This window comes from Centroberyx gerrardi, chromosome 5 (assembly GCF_048128805.1).
Source record: "Centroberyx gerrardi isolate f3 chromosome 5, fCenGer3.hap1.cur.20231027, whole genome shotgun sequence".
NCBI classification, from domain to species: Eukaryota; Metazoa; Chordata; class Actinopteri; order Beryciformes; family Berycidae; genus Centroberyx; species Centroberyx gerrardi.
This window is the reverse complement of record NC_136001.1, coordinates 17,209,922-17,228,698: the sequence shown is the minus strand read 5'-3', so window position 1 is coordinate 17,228,698 and position 18,777 is coordinate 17,209,922. Positions and strand designations below refer to the sequence as shown.

Here is an 18,777-nt window from a genome sequence, read left to right as displayed (position 1 = left end):
GACCCAAAGAGACAGAGCCTGGGTAAAGCATATAAAACAGGTAAGAGAAACGGGGTGGGGATGGCACAAGGGAGTTGGATGTTTGGACGGGGTATCCAGAGGCAGAATGACAGATGCTTGGACCACTGACAGAGGAAGGTACTTGGGAGATTAGTCTACTCTCCCTAGAAGGATCCCGAAGGCTGACTCAGCCGCCCTGGTTCTCTGGAAACTGTAGGATCTGTAGTCTACAGCAGAGCTCCACCCCAGGGATTACCACTTATCCCGCTGCCCTGAGACACTGCAAGACCCACTTCCACGCCACAAAAAAACCCCACTTTGTATGGTGCTGCTAAAGTGAAACCAGAAAAGGCCTTCTGTCGCTGAATATTTGAAAGCAATTAGTGTGGGTCCGTTTAAGTCAGAAGTGTGAGCTAAAACGCTGCACTCAGGGTGTGTGTCCAGTTTGAGTGTCCTTATTTGGACGTACTGAAAACTGACATCTTCAATTAGTTGATCAATTAAATCATATAGCACAATTATATAGCATATTTCATACATAAGAATACAATGCAATGCCCTTCACAGAGAGTAAAAGAATTGCAATTTAATATAAAAAATAAACAGAAAGAAAAAGAACGAATAGTACAAATATATAAAAGCGATATAGAAAGAAACAAGAAAAAAGAAAGGAAAAAAGATCAAATAACATTTTAGAAAGCACCTAGGTAAAAGCAGGACTAAGAAGATACATCTTAAGCTTTTGTTTAAAAATGTCACCAGATGTAGCAGCCCTAAGATCAAAAGTGAGGCTGTCCCAGAGTCTGGGGCCGCAGCAGCTAGTCAGCCTCACCACAAGTCTTTGTCCATGTATTAGGCATAGCTAAGAGATTGGAATCGGTAGATCTGACGGCTCTAGTAGGAGCATATTTTGGCTGCATGACATTTCTATACTCAGGGATAAATGAATGGGCGGATTTAAAAATTAATAAGACAATCTTAAGATCTATTCTGAAACTGTCTGGTAGCCAGTGCAGAGACTTTAAATCAGGACTGATGTGAGCTCTCCTCTTAGTTCCAGTTAAATCTTGGAGCTGCATTTTGTACAAATTTGAGTTTCCCTGTTGTCTTCTTGGGAAGGTCTGATAGCAGTGCATACAGTAGTCTAGCCTGCTGCTAATGAAAGTATGTATGCACCAAACACAGAAACACATGAAACAAGGTAACTGAGTAGACCCAAACACAGAGATGAGGCTGAAGACAATAGTTGAGAAAACCTAAGAAAAACTTTACTGGCAAACTCTAGGCAATAGTACAAAGCGATTGGAAACGATTGGTGAAAATAATCAACTCAACAATCACAACAACGATCCCCAAAAGAAAACAGGAGCAGCAGCAGGAACTCTAATACAATAAGTTTTAGAGGCTAAGATTATCTGGCGCAACAAAGATATTAAGTTGGGTGTCATCTGCATAGCAATGTGTCACACTCTGACTCTTCAACAAAGGAAATGACATGAAGCAAAATCATTTATTTATTTGATAATGAAATGCATTAGATAGATAGATAGTCTCAATATTGATAATGCTCAAGAAAGCTCAATATTTCCTGTAGATTTTACAACAAAAACACTTATTTCAGCAGCTGTGTGTGGTGTAACCACAAAACATGTTGGCTCAAGATAGAAAAGCATTAAAAGCTAAATCATTGGCACTGGGTCTGGTTGACGCTGTGGCGTAGCCCAGTTTTATATAATAATAATAATAATAATAATAATAATAATAATAATAAACTTTATTATAGCACCTTTCATATCATAAAATGCAGCTCAAAGTGCTTTACAAGAGAAACAATACAAATAAACAACACAGGTATTAAGATAAGATTAAAAAACAAAAAAACAAAAAAAAAACTGAGTTGGGTCATTGATACACTTTGAGAGAGGAAGACTGAGGGGGCATCAAGGCTGAACAATTAACCTTAATTTTTCCATATATCAGGAACACACAAGTTCAGGCAGGGTCGCACAATAATCTAACTTACTTAATTTCCTAATTTACTGAATTTAGTGAACAAATACTTAATGTGTCAGTCTGATCTATAGTGAAAGGGCAAGCTTCTAGGTGAATAATGTTTTTTTTTTGTTTAAGATTTTTTTTTTTTTTACAGTTTTGCCTTTATTAGATAGTTCAAAGTTTATAGAGACAGGAAAGAGAGAGAGAGAGAAAGGGACAACATGTGACAAAAGTCCTGGATTCAAACACAGGACGTCACATTTACATGGTACAGGGTATCATTGTATGCGATACCCTGTCTTTGTCTAATCGTCTAGCATTAGCATATTTATGACTAAGACACAAATATCTGGGAAATCCTTTGTTATATGTATGATGCAATGCATTTTTGAAATCAGTTAGGATTTTAACTGCTAGTGTGTCCCCCTCCTTAGTGACCCTGCTGGCAAGAATACAAATGGAATTATCATATTGCAAAAAATCTTGATGCTATTGAAATGTTACACGAATCTAATCAAGTTTAGTTGGGTCTGGTCAATAAACTAATGATGCATGTTACTATACTAATTAGGCTGTACCTGAATTAAAATGAGACAGTGTCTGTCACCACACATTCTCAGATTTCCTCTAAAAAGGTAGAAAGGCATGATCTCTGGCTCTGCTATGAGCTATTATTTCTCTGGGATTGATGTGTTGATGTGCAGCGATTAGAAAAGGAAAACACTGGCGTCCATCACACATGATCCATCTCTGTCGAGCTGAAAGCTGGGCAGACAGCCAGAGGCAGTCTTCTTCGACTGGCCTACTGAGCAGACAAGCCTGGCCCCAGAAGCTCGGACCATGCCAACCAAGCACTCTAACTAGATTGCCTGGTGTCTTATTTTGGCCGTCCTCTGAGGGATGACTGCTTAGTTTCAAACGCAGCTTGAAACCACTTCTCAAAGTGAAACGGTCAAGGTGAAATCATGTGCTGCTGCCTGTTTTCATATGCTGCTGCATATGTTTATGCAACAAAAAGGTATTTTATTAAATGTGTGGCAGTAGGCGAAAAGACAGGTGGTTCAATTCTTTCATTTTTTTTTGTGTGTTTCTTTCATTTCGTGCATCAATTACTCATCCCGAAGAAGTCATTAGTCTGCAAGTCAACACACTTATATGAGCGCACACTCACACGCACACGCACACGCACACACACCACACATGCACGCATAGCCTAAAGTCATTAGCCCCGAAGCACAGAATGAGGCAGTTCTCAGGCCTGAGACCAATAATCAGGTGAGTACTTGCACACATGAACACACACACACACACACACACACACACACACACACACCATTTCAGAAGGCTTTTTCTCAAGGTGGAAGAAGCCATTAACGGAATCTTATTAAACCATAAAACAAGAGCGAAGTTTTCTCCGCTCCATTGACAGACTACAAACCCCTGACTCTTTTAAGCGATGCATTTTTCAAGTCGATTTAAAAACCATGTCAAATTTGTTTTTAAATCAATATTCATTCCCTTAATGTGCGGTAGTGCTCTCTGGGCCTGCCTCTCTCTGGAAGATTCATGGCAGGCTGAGAGCCGACATTAAAGACACAACCTCCTCTACTCTGGGCTTAGAAACAAAACAAAAGAGACAGAGCGATCAATAAGACTATCATCTTCTTTCATGTGTTTGTGTATTACCACTCCATCTACACACTAAAAAATAAGGATTCCAAAATAGTTTTTAGTTACAATATGAGGTAAGGTTCTGCTTAGAAATGTTTTTTTGAGCGTGTGCAGATCAGCCTTTTCAGAAAAAAAGAGAGCTCAAGGAGAGTTATTGATGAAAAAAGTTTCTAAAGCAACTTCAATTCTTTCCCCGGCATTCATCTTCTGTTTTTAGGGATTTAAAATGATTCAGATGTGCTGTATAATTGTGTAGTCTCGACTACTATAATCATCAAAGAAAACGCTCTGCTTAATTACCTCCTCAAAGCATAGAACCAGCAAGCCATTGTGAAATGAAGTCAACCACTGTCATTGTGGTCCAAAATGTAAGAAAATTAGCTGCTGCAACACAGGCTCAGCTGGTAAATGCATACCGGCGCTCAGAACATCCAGGACTGCAATAAGAGCAAAACAACCAGAAAATTGGATTCATACAATATCAGTAGTTAAATGGGTCCCAGGAAAACTAAAGTTATGAAGTGTACAGGATCAATATTCAGTTACAACTTATTTTATATGGTTCCACATTTCACCTATAAGGGTTCTCCTATAGGGACAATTTAGAAAAATGATATGAAGATGCAAAGTGGCATGATTTGATTAAAAATATATATTTTGGGCATATATATCCAGCCAGGGGTGTAGCCCCCAAAATTGCTAAGGGGCATAAATTCACATAACCCTGTCTGCAATTTAAATCACTAGAGCACATAGATAATTAAACCTAAAAATAGGTACTTGGGAATTGCTGGCTAGATAGCTATATTTTCAAAAACAGTTATCTTGTGAAAGGGAAAAAAACATGCAGAAACCAAAGTATAATCTGTGACAGAATCATAACTAAATGCAATGCATGAAAGGTAACATAATAAATGCATTTACACGTGCCCCCTCAGATTGAATGGGCATGACACTATCCACCTATACAGTATAAAGTTAGCTGCCTTCTCCAGTGACCCAACTTCTTCTGTATCATGAGCCGCCATATACACGGCACTTGTATCAGTTTGCCATTTTTTAGTGAAGCCTATTTTATCCCCTGATAGCTCTAGAGGGACTGATACAAAAACACAGAGACACACATGAAGATAGATAGTACTGTATGACGCTCATCTCTCTGACAGACTGCTCATTACAAGTTCCAGTAGCGGGCAGATGAGGCCCCTGTCCTTTCTGATAGGAGATTGAGCTGTGCTGTCAACCAGGGAGCGCTCCGGCCCAGAAAGAACCAGCCAGCCAACTAGCGTTATGTTGGAGGAGCATTGGACGCTGATTGACAGCACATGGTAATACTGGCTATGATAGGCCCGAGGAGCTTCAAATCCCCTTTAGCTAGGGGTTGGAGATGAGTGACCATCATCGCTGAAGGGCCATAAGCACATCAGCCTCACTGAAATTATATTTGAGGGCTTTAGTGCTTGACTCACTCAGGTAATGGGGCAGCTACAGTATGGGAGAGAAAGCAAGTACTGTGGCAGGAACTTTACTGACAAGTATATGAGCTGAGGCAAACAACACACACAAAAAAAAATAAACAGCAGAAACAATATAAATGCAGTAAAAATGCAACAAACATAGAAAAATGTTCTTTTTGCTGCTGAAAATCTAAAACTCAAATCCTGCCATTAGTCTTATATGTCTAGATGCATGATTGCATATCTAACTATTCAGTTGCTCAGTGTGCGGCAAACTTATTATATCTGAGTGTCTGTGCAAATCACTAGTACATTTAATTTAATTTCATAGTTGATTTTAGCTCTGCAACTCAATAAAATGTGTTGCGAGGTTATAGGCAAGGTCACATTTGCGTCAGAAAGCAAAATTTGTTGAGGAAAACTGATTCTGAAGGCTGGAGGTTAGGCAATTAGGGGAATGTTGCCAAGTGAGCAGTCGGTATCTACATAAGGATTTGTTTTGGTCTATTGCGAACTGAACAAAATCCAACAAGTCAAGCATTTCGTATAGCCAACACAGTGCAACACAGTCTCAACAATATGAGCACACAAGCTAACGGGAACAAATCCCCATTTATTGAAAAAAAAAAAAAACAATCATGGACCTGCATACGGTCCATATACACTGACATGTCAGCTGTCAGCAGCATTCATTACTGTGTAGCCAAACCTGTATAATGCACCGGCAACTCAATGGAAAAAAATAAACCTTTCTTTTAACAATTACATGCTCTGCTCAGAACACATTAAAAAAAAAAGAATAAAAAGGATGTGACTGCTTTGCGGGCCCATACTGGTTGTAAAAGCGGAAGGAATAATGAAATTCATGAATTGGAAAGGCTTAAGAGCAAAATAGAGGTGCTTATCAGTTATGCCACTGACTCATGGCTATGACGCTCGTACAGCTTCCTGTGTCGGCCTGTCATTCTCGCAAGAAAAGAGGAGAGGTGGCTCTGCGGAGTAGAGTGTCACTGACGGCCAATGGAACCTTCTGCTGCTAACGCTAACACAGGATACGACAGAACTATCTATGCCAATCTCCGCCAATATGCTTTCTCTGGCAGTCAGGACACTCAAGCGCACACACACACACACACAAGCACACGCACGTAAACGCACATACACAGGCAGACATTAACACGCACCATCACACATGCAAATGCACACGTGCACAAGCACACATTCATACTGTACAGCTCATACACGTCACACATACTCACATTCTGATCATTAGCCATGATAACTGGTTCCAGTTTGCCAAGCTCTGAGTGTCAGTGTAAACACACAGATGGGAAGACAGGGGGTGGCGAGACTCCAGAAAATTACTGGTAAAAAGTGGTATGCAGATTCAGCAAGCTCCCCAGATCCATCAAAGTCCTCTGTTTTGCAAGTAAAGTTGCCTTCCCCCTCAGCTTCTGTAACCAAGCTCACTCCACTCCACAACACTTGTTAATGCTGCACAAAATTTCAATACCAGCCCTTGTTACTGCACAAACCTTGGATTTTCCAAAATGTGCCTCCTGTCATCAACACAGTAGAAGAGACTCAAAACAGTAAAAACGATAACAAATGAAAAAAAAATTCTGTCTGCCACTTTGTAAAAAGAGTTATTTGTTGACTTTTAGCTATTTTCTCTGGTAGCGCTGATGTTCTTTGGTAGTGCTGATGTTATTGTCCCTTCGTCTGTGTCTAAGAGAGAGGACTGCTTATCTCTCCGTGAAGTCAGCCACAATAGGCCTCGTCTGGCTGCTGCAGCGCGGAGGTTGACAGAGACAGATGCCACATCATTAAGGAATATTAGTGGGCTCTGCCGAGCAGACCCAGCTTCCACGAGCCCCAGGAACAGTTCAATAAGAGAGAACACAGAGGGAGCGGCAGCCCCTCAGAGGAGCTCGATAAGACACAACACACCAGAAGCCTCTCACAGTTCAATAGGAGTGGAAGCCTCCAGAGGAGTCCAGTCAGACGCAGCAGAAGCATTGACTGTTACTGTGAATCTACTGTCTCAGGGAGACTTTTCTGTCCTGGAGAGACGGAGGAAAAAAACAGACAGATGAGTATATCAGCAGTGGACTACATGCATAAAGCTTATCTGCCACCTGCTTTGATGCTATAGAGTCCTTCAGACTATAGCAGGGAATGGCACTCCATCATAATTTCATAAATAGCTCCAAGGCAGCCAAACCAAGAATCTGGAAGCTCAATTTGCATTTTGCTGTTGTTTTGGACAGATTCCCATTTGAGTTGTTGGAACAGCCAATTTGATACTCGCAAGCAACCTAGTTGGCTAATATAACTAGCTAGCTCATCCAGCAGACATCCATAGCCTACCAGATTAATTTTACACATATATGCACGAAAGAGGTGTAAATGACAAAGTGAAGACATTCTACTAGAAAACCTAAAATCCCATATTTCAAAAATCATGATTGCAGCTGCACATACAAGAGGAAATAAACTATTACAATGGCAACACATGACTCCAGCACAGCCAGCTACAGAATCACAGCGGCAACACAGAGCGCCGTCACAAAGTAACTCACTCAGAGCAAGCTGCATCCGGGAACTCAACACGGGAAACAAAGGCTGGGCTAAATATTTACATACACCCCTTGGGGAGAGTTTGAGATTAGAGAGCGAGAGCGAGAGAAAGAGAAAGACGATGTTGTTGGCTTCTGTAACATGATCTGAGGGATTGTCAACCGGTGATGCAGACAGGTCTGAACAAAAGAAAAATATTATTTGCGCACACACAACCACAACCGCAACCACACGCGCGTAAACAAACACCCCACAGAGGCAGGTCTTTGCATACACTCAGCCTTGTCTAATCTCTAAGCAGCTGAGCCAAAATAGCTTATTCACCCGCAGGTACATTCTCATTCAAATATGTCATCAGTGTATTTAACTTGATACCTTCATTACTTGATCACATCTTACCTACAGTGTAAGTGATACAATCATCATCATTATCATCAGAAGCCCCACTTGTGCCACATTACACAGGATGTAGTGGCCATTGAGACTGCTTATAATCTGTGTTAGTGATTGCCACTACTGGGGTTTTGATCATTTGATTCATCATCACACTGTAACAGTCCAGCTCAACTGGCCATGGGACATTCAAGATCCTCAGTGAAATTGACCTTGAAATTGTCCTGCTTACTGTATCAGGCGTATAGTCGTATATATCGTATCTTCCGTTAAGATAAATCCATCTCTGCTCCCAAACGGGGCGGATTCAAAAACCCTCTGATTCCCCCGACATGTCGACACAACAGCGCGAGGGAGTATTCGCTATGCCAAGACACAGACGGCGCACACTCAAGCAAACCAACAGACAAACAAGACCAGCTGGACAGATGGAGCCCACGGCGATCTTTTAACTACTCCGCTTTGTATCTATTCATTAATTAGCCCTGTCAGCAAAATCAAAAGGGTCACGGAGAAGTAGTGTGCGAACGCAGTATTCAACAAGACGCAAACCAGCCGGTCAGTTGGCGAGTATCAGACAGAGGGATTCACAGTAAGTGACTTGTAGGAGCGGAGAGGGACAGAGGGAAATGTGGGGCAAGTCTCCCCCTTGCTCCTCTCCGCTCTTCCATCCTCACTCAGGGTATTTGTCTTTTCGACAGAGATAAACTGCAGCCTTTTTATTAACTTGCTGATGGTAGGGAATTGTTTTTCCCATCCACTAGATTTTCTCAAATAGACAGCCACAAAATATCCTCCCCATAATTCTTCCCTCCCCTATTTCTCTTATTTTTCTTGACTTCCTCTATCTCTCTCTCTCCGCCCACACCGCCTTCCTCCCGATTCAATACTTTATATTAGTTCTAAAACAGCCTGCATACTGTCACAGTAATGTCTCAGCCAGGAGCTATATCAAACATACAATCATCCAAATTTCATCTCCCATCCCATCACATTAACTCACAGCAGTGGCAACGTAACACAAGATTAGTGTGTGTGTGTGTGTGTGTGTGTGTGTGTGGGTGTGTGTGTATATGTGTGTGGTGTGTGTGTGTGTGTATGTGTGTGTGTAACCACGTATTTCTCGGGGCGTGTGTGCCCCTTGTTTCTATGCCTAAAAGACTCCTAATGTGTGAAAGTGTGCACATTATGTTTGAGTATGTCTGTGTGTTTGTGCATGCATGCCTGTTTTGCATGTTTGTCTGTCTGTGTGTGTGTGTGTGTGTGTGTGTGTGTGTGTGTGTGTGTGTGTGTGTGTGTGTTTGTGTGTATGTGTGTGTGTGTGTGTGCATTTGAGTGGGCTGCGGTGGTCCTCCTGCCGAGGAGACAGAGCCCCAGGGGGTTTCTCTCTCTCTGTGGCGTCGACTCCACTTCCTCCTCATCTGACTAATTACTGCGCCACTTCCACGCCACTGATGAAGCCTGGCACCTGTCCATCACTCTTACTACTGTGAACTCGGCTGGTTCAGGCTATTGATACAAATGGCTAGCTAAACACAGTCTCATCCCTTGCGCCCTTTTTTTAATATATATTTGATCCATTTTAAATTCATTTATTCTACGCAAAAATAGTTTTGAGAATAACTGCTCATTACAAGGCATTTTATAGAGGCTCTTAACATAAAAACAAAGAGGCTATTTTCGGTTTGTTATATTTCTACATAATCAATGTCCAATTGCATTATCTTTGGTTTGCAGCTCACTGCCCATGTTAATTTTGGTCCTAGGTCATCCATGCCAAAAAGTATAAGCACCACTGCTCTTTCCCTCAGTCTGTCTGTCCTTTCCTGCCCGTCTTCACCATCTCACATCCTCTTACCTCTTTTACACAGTCAACCTGTCACACACAGCATTACCAATGCAGCTCCCTGCTGCTCCCCACGTCTCTGATTATCTATGCCAAGCTTTAATGACTAGATTTTAACCCGGATAATTTCTAGATCTTGGATTCTAAATTTTCAAATGGAATCTTTTTTGTCTGTTTTCAGCCTGCTATTATGTTACATATATATATATGTAACATAATAGCAGTGTTAAGCTGTGGTGCGCAGCCTTACTGCTCCTGTAGGGTGATCCTCCTCTAACCAATGTAGTCCTTGGTCGCAACCTCCTGGAAAGTTCATACTTTACGAATGTTTCAATAAAGCTCTGTCCGCAGATTAAACTACAAGTAATCCTTAATCTTAAATTCCCTCCTGTAAAACATCAGTAAATACAGAATGGGTAATGAGATGAGAGTAAGCAATTTGCAGCGGCAGAAACAGCACAACGTGGATGGGCTTTATTCTGGGGAGGGGATTTTATGGTGGTATTAGAGCAGCAGAGGTCAATGGGGTATTCTTATATAATTCAACTGGGAGAGGATAGTGGGGTTAGGATTCACAGTAGCGGCAAGCAGTGCGACTATTTAAACACCCAGACCGTGTTTAACCGGCTCAACACATTCATAAAGCAGTAACATACATTGTCTGGTTAACTAAATGTTGGCTTTGATGTAACTCGCTAATTTATATCATGGATAAATGAGAGCAGATTAAAATTGTCAAAACTGCATTTAAGTAGAACATATTGGTTGTCAAGCTGAGTTCTGTGTCGGACCATGTAAGCCCCAGCACATACCTGAGTGACAGTCGCTATGACAGCCATTTTGTTCTGGCCCACTTATCTCTGTCTTACCACAGGCAGAAAAGAGCAGAGAGGGAGGAATCCAAAGACAATTTAAACTCACAGTGCAGATTACATTTCAAACCTCCCGGACTGAATATTTAACCCTCTTGCCTCTCGATAAGTGATAGGGGGATTTTCACTGACTCAGGAACTCAATTTAACCTCCCCTCTGAGAGATGAGGCTGCTGTAACGTCCTATAGGCTCGCCCTTGGTGATGGCCGAACCCCTTCCTCCCTCCTCCCCACTGTCTGACACTGTGTGGCTGTCTGCAGGACCTGATAGAGAGCAGCTCCATGCTAAGTCATTACACACAGAGCACAGCCTAATTACACAGAGACGGCCCCCCATGTAACCTGCCAACAGGGTCACTGGTCTTAGAAGTGACAGCATTAAGGGAACAGCTACACAAACCCTGGCTGAGAGATAAGGGAAGGAAGGGAGGGACGTCTTGAGAATGCCATGCGTGCGCCTTTGTGTCTGGGCGCCTGTGTGTGCATATATGTGCATGAATTTGTGGGTGAATATATGTGTGTGTGTGTGTGTGTGTGTGTGTGTGTGTGTGTGTGTGTTTGTGTGCCATCAACACCCCCCTGTATCCGCCTGCAGAGAGATGTAGGGTCAGCCCCTCCCTCCATGCCTCCACCCTCGTTCTTTCCCTCCAAACGTCCCGGCCCTGCAGCGCGGCTCCCTGAACCTAACAGGTGCACCGTGACACAGTAAACTGGACAAGCTCTCATTGGAAGGAGATAGTTCTCCATATTGAACATCATAGGGCCACTTTTACAGCATGCCAATCCCTGCCAAACTGGCTGTTTCCATGGAAACGTAGCACTTAATGACCAATAACAGAGAACGACCTGCGAAAAAAAAAAAAAAAAGGGGGACAGAGGCGAGAGCGAGAGAGAAAGAGAGTGAGAGAGAGAGAAACAGAGAAAGACAGAGGGAGATCTTGTGGAACAAAGGAAGCAATTTAGTATCGGAGGACAGCGTGAAGCCCGATTATGTCGTCAGTGTAAATGATCATTAATTTCCCTCTGTCCAGCTGGGCCAGATTAATGCCTACCCATTCTCCGCTGTGGAATGAGAGCCAGGGCTTAACCATTCCACTGGGCACCCATGAAACAGCCACCATGCTCCTAATGAAACACTGAGCTAGGACCGCACCGACCTCCGCACAGGGACAAGAGAGGACACACTCTTCCACAGCAGTCAACTATGTACCACAGTAAACCTCATTATTTTTAAAATGTACCCTATTTCAATAAAAACTATCTCCCACAGAACAACAGGTGCATTTATACATTGTATGTCACAGTGAGATGATGAAACCAGTGCCATTGAGCAGACCTGAGCAAAAAAAAAAAAATTAAACATTTATTCACCCTGGGTGTATTGAGCCAGTTTCCCCTCCAGCCTGGGGAATTGGACCTTTGACAAAAGCTCACCTCTCTGACCTTCAGGCTATATTTGAACTACCTGCGGTGCGCTAAATTTATTTTCCAGACACTTAAACAGCCTTAAATTGAGCACTTATTTAAGATAAATTAAGCATCCCTCATTTTCTTTCAAGCATGCAAAACTATTTTGCAGCCACTGTGCCTCACTTTAACACTCAATACGACATAGGACAATAGGTCATGTGGTAAAATATGTCACATATTCCTTAGCCAGTCCTCACACGTGTGGCTGAGCAGGAGCGGGGAGGTCAGAGGTAAAATGTCCCATGTGATCACAAATCAGATGACCTCGGCCCTCAGTGCAAACACGGGGCCAGTGTGCTGTGACATCTCTCTGTGGCACTCGGCGAGCAGAGAGAGCTGGTTGCGGGTAATTGTACAACCCAGAATGGCTTGGTTTCCACATAATCGGGCCTAATCACTCTCATCAGAACCAACACACTGTTTATCTACTGAAAGCCCGCAATTTTACTCCGCTTTACACGCTGATCTGATCATTTACAAAAGCAAGCAATTATACATCCATTAAACCTGAAAATACAAAAACCAGTATCAACAAAGGTGTCACAGGGATCAGGTTCATTATTGAAAACATCCATAACCTCTGTGAGACAAAACAGATTTCAAATCACGGCTGACTGGCCAGCAATTAAAACCCAAAGACATTTTTGGCCATCAACACTTGAACTGAGACCAAATGGTAGCCACAAGCACAAGTTGAAATCTAATGGAGGCTCTCTGAAGAAATACTCATGGAGAGAATATTCATAGTTTATTAACATGCTACACATTAGCCAGTGAACCAGTGAAAGAATGATGTAAAGAAAGTGTTTGCCATGGATATCTAGGGCCAGCAGGACAAACGAGGTAATAAAAGTCCTTGTTAAGAGAATAGAAATGAGTGGTACTATTCCAGGCTTTCAGTTGCCTTTGTTAGCCTGACAATCCTGAAGCTGCACCAAAAAACCTCCCATTTGTGAGCCAGTATTGCCTGCCATATTCTTTTCAGAAACAGAAATTCACTCAGTTTAGATGAGACAGTTTAGAACAACAAATTCAGAGAGGCAGAAAGAGGGCTTCAATCGCCCAAAGTTGTCTGGATTAAATGAAGACAATGTTCAAGAAAGGCCTGTCAATCAGCATTTGTACAAAGTCTCTGTGACTGTGCAACAATCAATGCCTTGAACCAGGCCTGCTCTTTGAAAAGCTCTACAAACACACTACTAAAATAGAGATCAATGCTGGGCCTTGGTTACTATGTTATCACACGACACACACGCTGGGTCCTAATAGCTGCTTTCCACTCGTAAAAAACCAAACAAAAACACATTTAACAACTTCTACTCAGAATCACGCATAGGCAGTGGAAGACCTTGAGATATAAATGCTTGGTTCTTTGTCTATGTCATGGCCTGTGAACACTGAGCCTTTCATTTCACAATAAAATGCTCTTAAAATGTTAAATATATCTTCTTTTTTTTTTTTTTTTTTTTACAAAACCACAGGTGAGTCTTGATGTCAAACATGATGATATAATGATGGTAGGTTGCCAAAGCCTTCCTTAGTCCCTAGTGCAAGATAGCATATAAGTTAAATAAAATAATAGTGGGATACTAGCTTAAACATGTGGTACATTTTTGATATAAGTTTACACAGTAGCAAACTGCAAAATCGGTTTTGGGTCACACAGTCATAAGATATTTTGGAAATGTGGGTCACCCAAGAAGTTAAAAAATCACTGTAATAGAATATTTATCGCAGTGGATAAAGACGGTATAGAGCAGATGTAAATTTAATTATTTAGCACAATATGCTAATCGAATGCTAAATTTCTCAGATTGGGGCGTCCTTGGCCAATTGCCCATATGTTTAGGTGTCTCCCATGCAAAAAAGATTGAAAACTCCCATAGCATAGCACAGTGCGGTGGAGACGCACTGATGAAAGGTGTTCCTACTTCGTCTCTTTATGTCTTTTATTTATCCTTGAGTGTCTGTGTGTGTCAAAATATTTGAGGCAGAAGGACTGAACTAGCCTGAATGATGGCTGAAAAGAATGATCCTCTTTAGAGTCGGAAGAGTTTATGCTTTGGTGCACAAATTTGCAAAGCTACAGTACAAAGGAAAATGTTTTATAAAATGCTCATTCTTCAAGCTATAAGTTTCAATTTCCACTGAACTGAGTCCATCACAGAAGGCTCTTTGTGTCTGTGAGAAAGACGCCAGACACAGGAGTCTGACCATGACTCACATACTTGAGTTGCATATTTTCTCCTACCATATTAGATAATTTCTCCAATGCTGCAATATAATGGGAAGCAGAAAGTGGTAATTTAAACACAATGGAAATGGAGGTAATTTGAACCAGTAACGCATTTGAAATTGACTAAAATTCCAGGCTGTGCATACATAACACATTCTAGTCTAATTTGCATGTGAAAAGCTTTCAATTGCATATCAACTACTACAAATAAGTACAAATAATTGAATAGCATTTTCATTTATTTTCTACTATATACCGGTTTGGTTAACTGAGATTAAATGAGGTTGCTGTATTTTGTTACTGCCCCTCATGTGTGTTTTGTTTTTGTTTTGCAAAATGACCATTAAGGCTTTAATGGTAAGGCTTTTACATTTTTTTTAGTCTCTCTCTCTTTACATCTCTTCTTTCTTTGTTACGTGGCTAAAAGCACAGATGCAGTAATCCACTAAAAATAGATCATTAGAAAGAATATTCAATATCATAATAACTGAAATTTGAGCTGTATTCAAAAGTGCTTTTATTGTAACTGGCTTATTGTCTAGCCATCATTTAACAACTATGAAGAGTGTAAAATGAACATTATAAAAATATAAACTAACTATAAATATAATTTTTCAAACTAACTTTTCAAAACAAAGTTAGATGCTGTTTCACAAACCATTAGGTGTTGTATTTGTGCTTGGGTTGCAGTTTTACAGGCATCTTTGTATTTGGTCACTATGCATTCTTCACACCGTTCTCTCTGGCGTTGTTCTGAACATGTTGCTTCTGGTTGTCGGTAACTGTCACAACATTTTTTGCTTAATACCCGAGTCTGTGGTACACCTGCCCCGAATCCAAAATGCTGCTAAACGACTGATGGTGAATTCTTTTTCAGGACCAAATCGTACTCATCATACACTGCAGCGCTGTCCTGGCCGCACTGTTTATGGGTGTAAGGGCGGGGTGCACTGACACAAACGAGTGCATTCATAATCTGGTGACAGCAGCAAAACAAACCTGCCCCTCAACATGACAGATTGAGTATGAATCAGAGCAGTCATATCCTCACTCATTGACAGCTGAATGTAATTTAATTTAGCCTGCCATAGTTAATCTAGTTTAGATAGCCTATAACTTTGCCCACTCTAAGAATTCATGCCTAGTTTACATGACTTTACATGTCATGCACCACAATAAAACAGCAACATCAGTATATCTATAGAATATCTATACTGCTTTCTTTTGAGCTCTTCCAGGGAAAAAAAGCAATCTTAACGACTCAAGATAAGTAAATGTGTATTGACTTTAAAAGTTTACTTTTGATACATTTGGCCATTGAATTGCGGAGTGCTTACTCTGACTGGTTTTCCTCCGCCATGGGACTTTCAATTTCTCAATTTTCACAGATCAGGAGCCCATCAACCTCTCCTCCTCAGTGTCAATATACTGTATACAGATCAAACAAACGCAATAAATAGCAAGATTTACATGTTTGGTCCATGTATCGCGATTTTAAAATTGTATCCACATGGACACATGGAGAATGGTGCTTGCACAGTAGGACAAATGGCAGACTTGGACATGGAGCGTTGCATTTCTGACGTTCTATGTTGATTTTGACAACGAAATTGAAGTTTTGAGTGCTTATTTTTCACATATCTGTTCTGTGTATACTCCCGGAAGGAGTCATCATACCAGATCCCGCTTTTGACCAGACAGTTCTTACCACTCGGTATTTGGTCAAGATTTCCTCTAAGACTTTGCATTGGTCACATTTGGACTCAAGGTGCAAGTAAACACAAATGAATAGCAGCAGCATCTTCAGCGATGTCCCTTCAGGGTAACTAACCAGGCTGAGTGGGTTCAGATTGGATTTCTAATTTAAGGAGGTGTCATTCTAAACAACTAAAAGCAAAAAGTGCCTCCAGACAAATCTGTTTTACTGTATTTCTTTGGCAGCTCTGCAATGAGAGCTGTATTAATGTATGTCCTGTACACAGAGAGAGAAGAGCATAGTTGACCTCAACCTTGGCTGGCAACTCACACGGAGGCTGTAGAGGTGAGTCACACGGAGAGCTGTGACTAAAAGCTGCTAATTTGAGTGCAGCGGTCCACTAGATACAGAGACTCAGCATGTTTTAGACACATGCCTTTTGAGCCATACCACATCTTAGCAGCATGAGCGTTATAGAATAGCAAGTGATTAATAGCCTCCTCAGTGTTTCTGAGAATAAACACAGATATTTAGAGGTTACAGTGAAAAGGGGCAATTACAGTAAAAGTGGAAAAGAGCGGATGGACCAGTGAGTGAGTCTGGTTCACAAGCTTCAGTGTGTGTGTTTGCCGGTCTGTGTCATGAGCTCATATTGACTGGTCTTGTTGGTGTAGCTGAGGTGCTAAGAGGAGTCCCAGCAGAAGGCTTCACAGCTCCACACATTTAACAGTGAATTTAACATTACAGGCCCTGGAGGCTATGCAGAGCTTACATCATAGCAGACGAGACTGTCCCCACCCCCCTCCTCCACCCCTCAACCACCTTCAATGCCAAAATCTCTTCACAAATACACCACACTAGAGAGCAAAAGAGGGATTTTACTCTCAGTATACGTACGTCTCTTTCCCTATAATATGGCTATAACTGAATCTTTTTCTCATATACACATGCACAAACACACACCTAAGCTCCACACAGACACACACACCTAGCCACGCACTTGTAGTCCTGCGTCCGTATTACATTATACGGCTCAATCAGTCCTGGGTTGACTATTTATCCTCCTCATTTGACGCTAAATCCTATCCAATACAAACAGCTTTATCCCTTTTCTCGCTCTGCAGGCCAGTCAAGTAACGTCATCTTTATCTGGAGCAGCTGCACACACACACATACAGTATACACAACACACCTAGAGCAGTTCAGCTGAGTGCAACTGAATAATTCATATGAAGAAAAATTTACAACGAGGCTTCATTATGGGCAGAGACAAATGTTCATTTCAATATGGTACAAGAAGTACGGGACAGACCTTAACTAAAATGCCACCTTATAAGCAATGACCCATTACCATTTTATTGGCAAGCATAAATAAATTACAACAGAAATCAGTCTGAAATTAACTGTAAGTAAGGATATAATTGCTTACTGCAGCATTCTAGAGCCACCAGAAAACTGCAGCATCTCATGCACCAGCACAACACACCAGCCTCTATAACTCATGCATGACATTTGAAATATATATGTCCAAAATAGAGGTCCTGATGTAAGTACCAAATTTTATAGTGGGAGTCCAAACCCACTTTGAGTAATAAGTCACCATGTGATAGGTCGCGCCATCCTCCACCCATCAGGAATAATCTTTACATTTTGAATTATACTTGGTACCAAATTTGATGCGTTCCAACTAGTCACTTCTAAAATTTCTTTGAAGACAGTTCTTCTTATTTGTACTCAACATATGCACCAATTTTCATGATGTTTAGACAAATAGTTGTGGCATTTTCTATGGGCAATTAAGTGCAAAGCTATGCCACTTTTATTAAATGTATTGGTTAATGGAAGCCATATTCTTTATCCAGTTGGAAAGGTTTATGGACCATTTATGTACAGTATGGCACTCCAGTAGTACTATGTACAAAGTGTAGCGTAGATAGGGCAGAAACTGAAAGAGCCGTAGGGAAATGTCTGTTTTTCTAAAATTGGCAGAAAAATGGCAGAAAATCCATCCAGTGGACAATGATGGTCCAATTGACAAATTTATGGAGCAAGGTGCGTCTCATGTGTGTATCATGTTTCAGAATTATAGGACCCACAGTATGGAGTGAGTGCCATTTCAACTTTTCAAATCCAGTCTGTGATTATAGCGCCACCTTCAGGCCTAATGGGGTAAGGTAATGAATGTATTTTCATCATTTCATTGTGTTTTCCTTTCCATGGCTCTATCCTGAACAGTTGTGATGACATGTTTGTGGGTGGACACGCGAAAAAACCATGCCCACACATACAGACATGACAAACACAAAACATCTCCACAGATCTGCACTGTTAAAAAAAAAAAAAAAAAGGCAGTTATTAAAGATTAGGTGAGATTATGTTCAAAGATCTTACAGCTTATCCCCTGCCCTATCAGATCAGCTCAAGAGTTTAATGTAATCTAATCTAAGGGCTGTTTGGGTGCGTGAGTGTGTGTGTGCACGCATGTGTGTGTGTGGTATACGCACCTGTGTGTGAGTGTGCAAGGGCAGGGGTGCATGCATACGTGGGCGCATGTGTATAAA

The 18,777-nt window shown here is 41.3% G+C and overlaps 1 protein-coding gene across 1 annotated transcript in view; it reads right to left on the bottom strand.

Annotated features, from left to right (window-relative positions):
• Positions 1 to 18,777, bottom strand: part of cacna2d2a (calcium channel, voltage-dependent, alpha 2/delta subunit 2a) — a 129,701-nt gene that overhangs the window by 95,349 nt on the left and 15,575 nt on the right. The gene's annotated exons all lie outside the window — the stretch shown is intronic.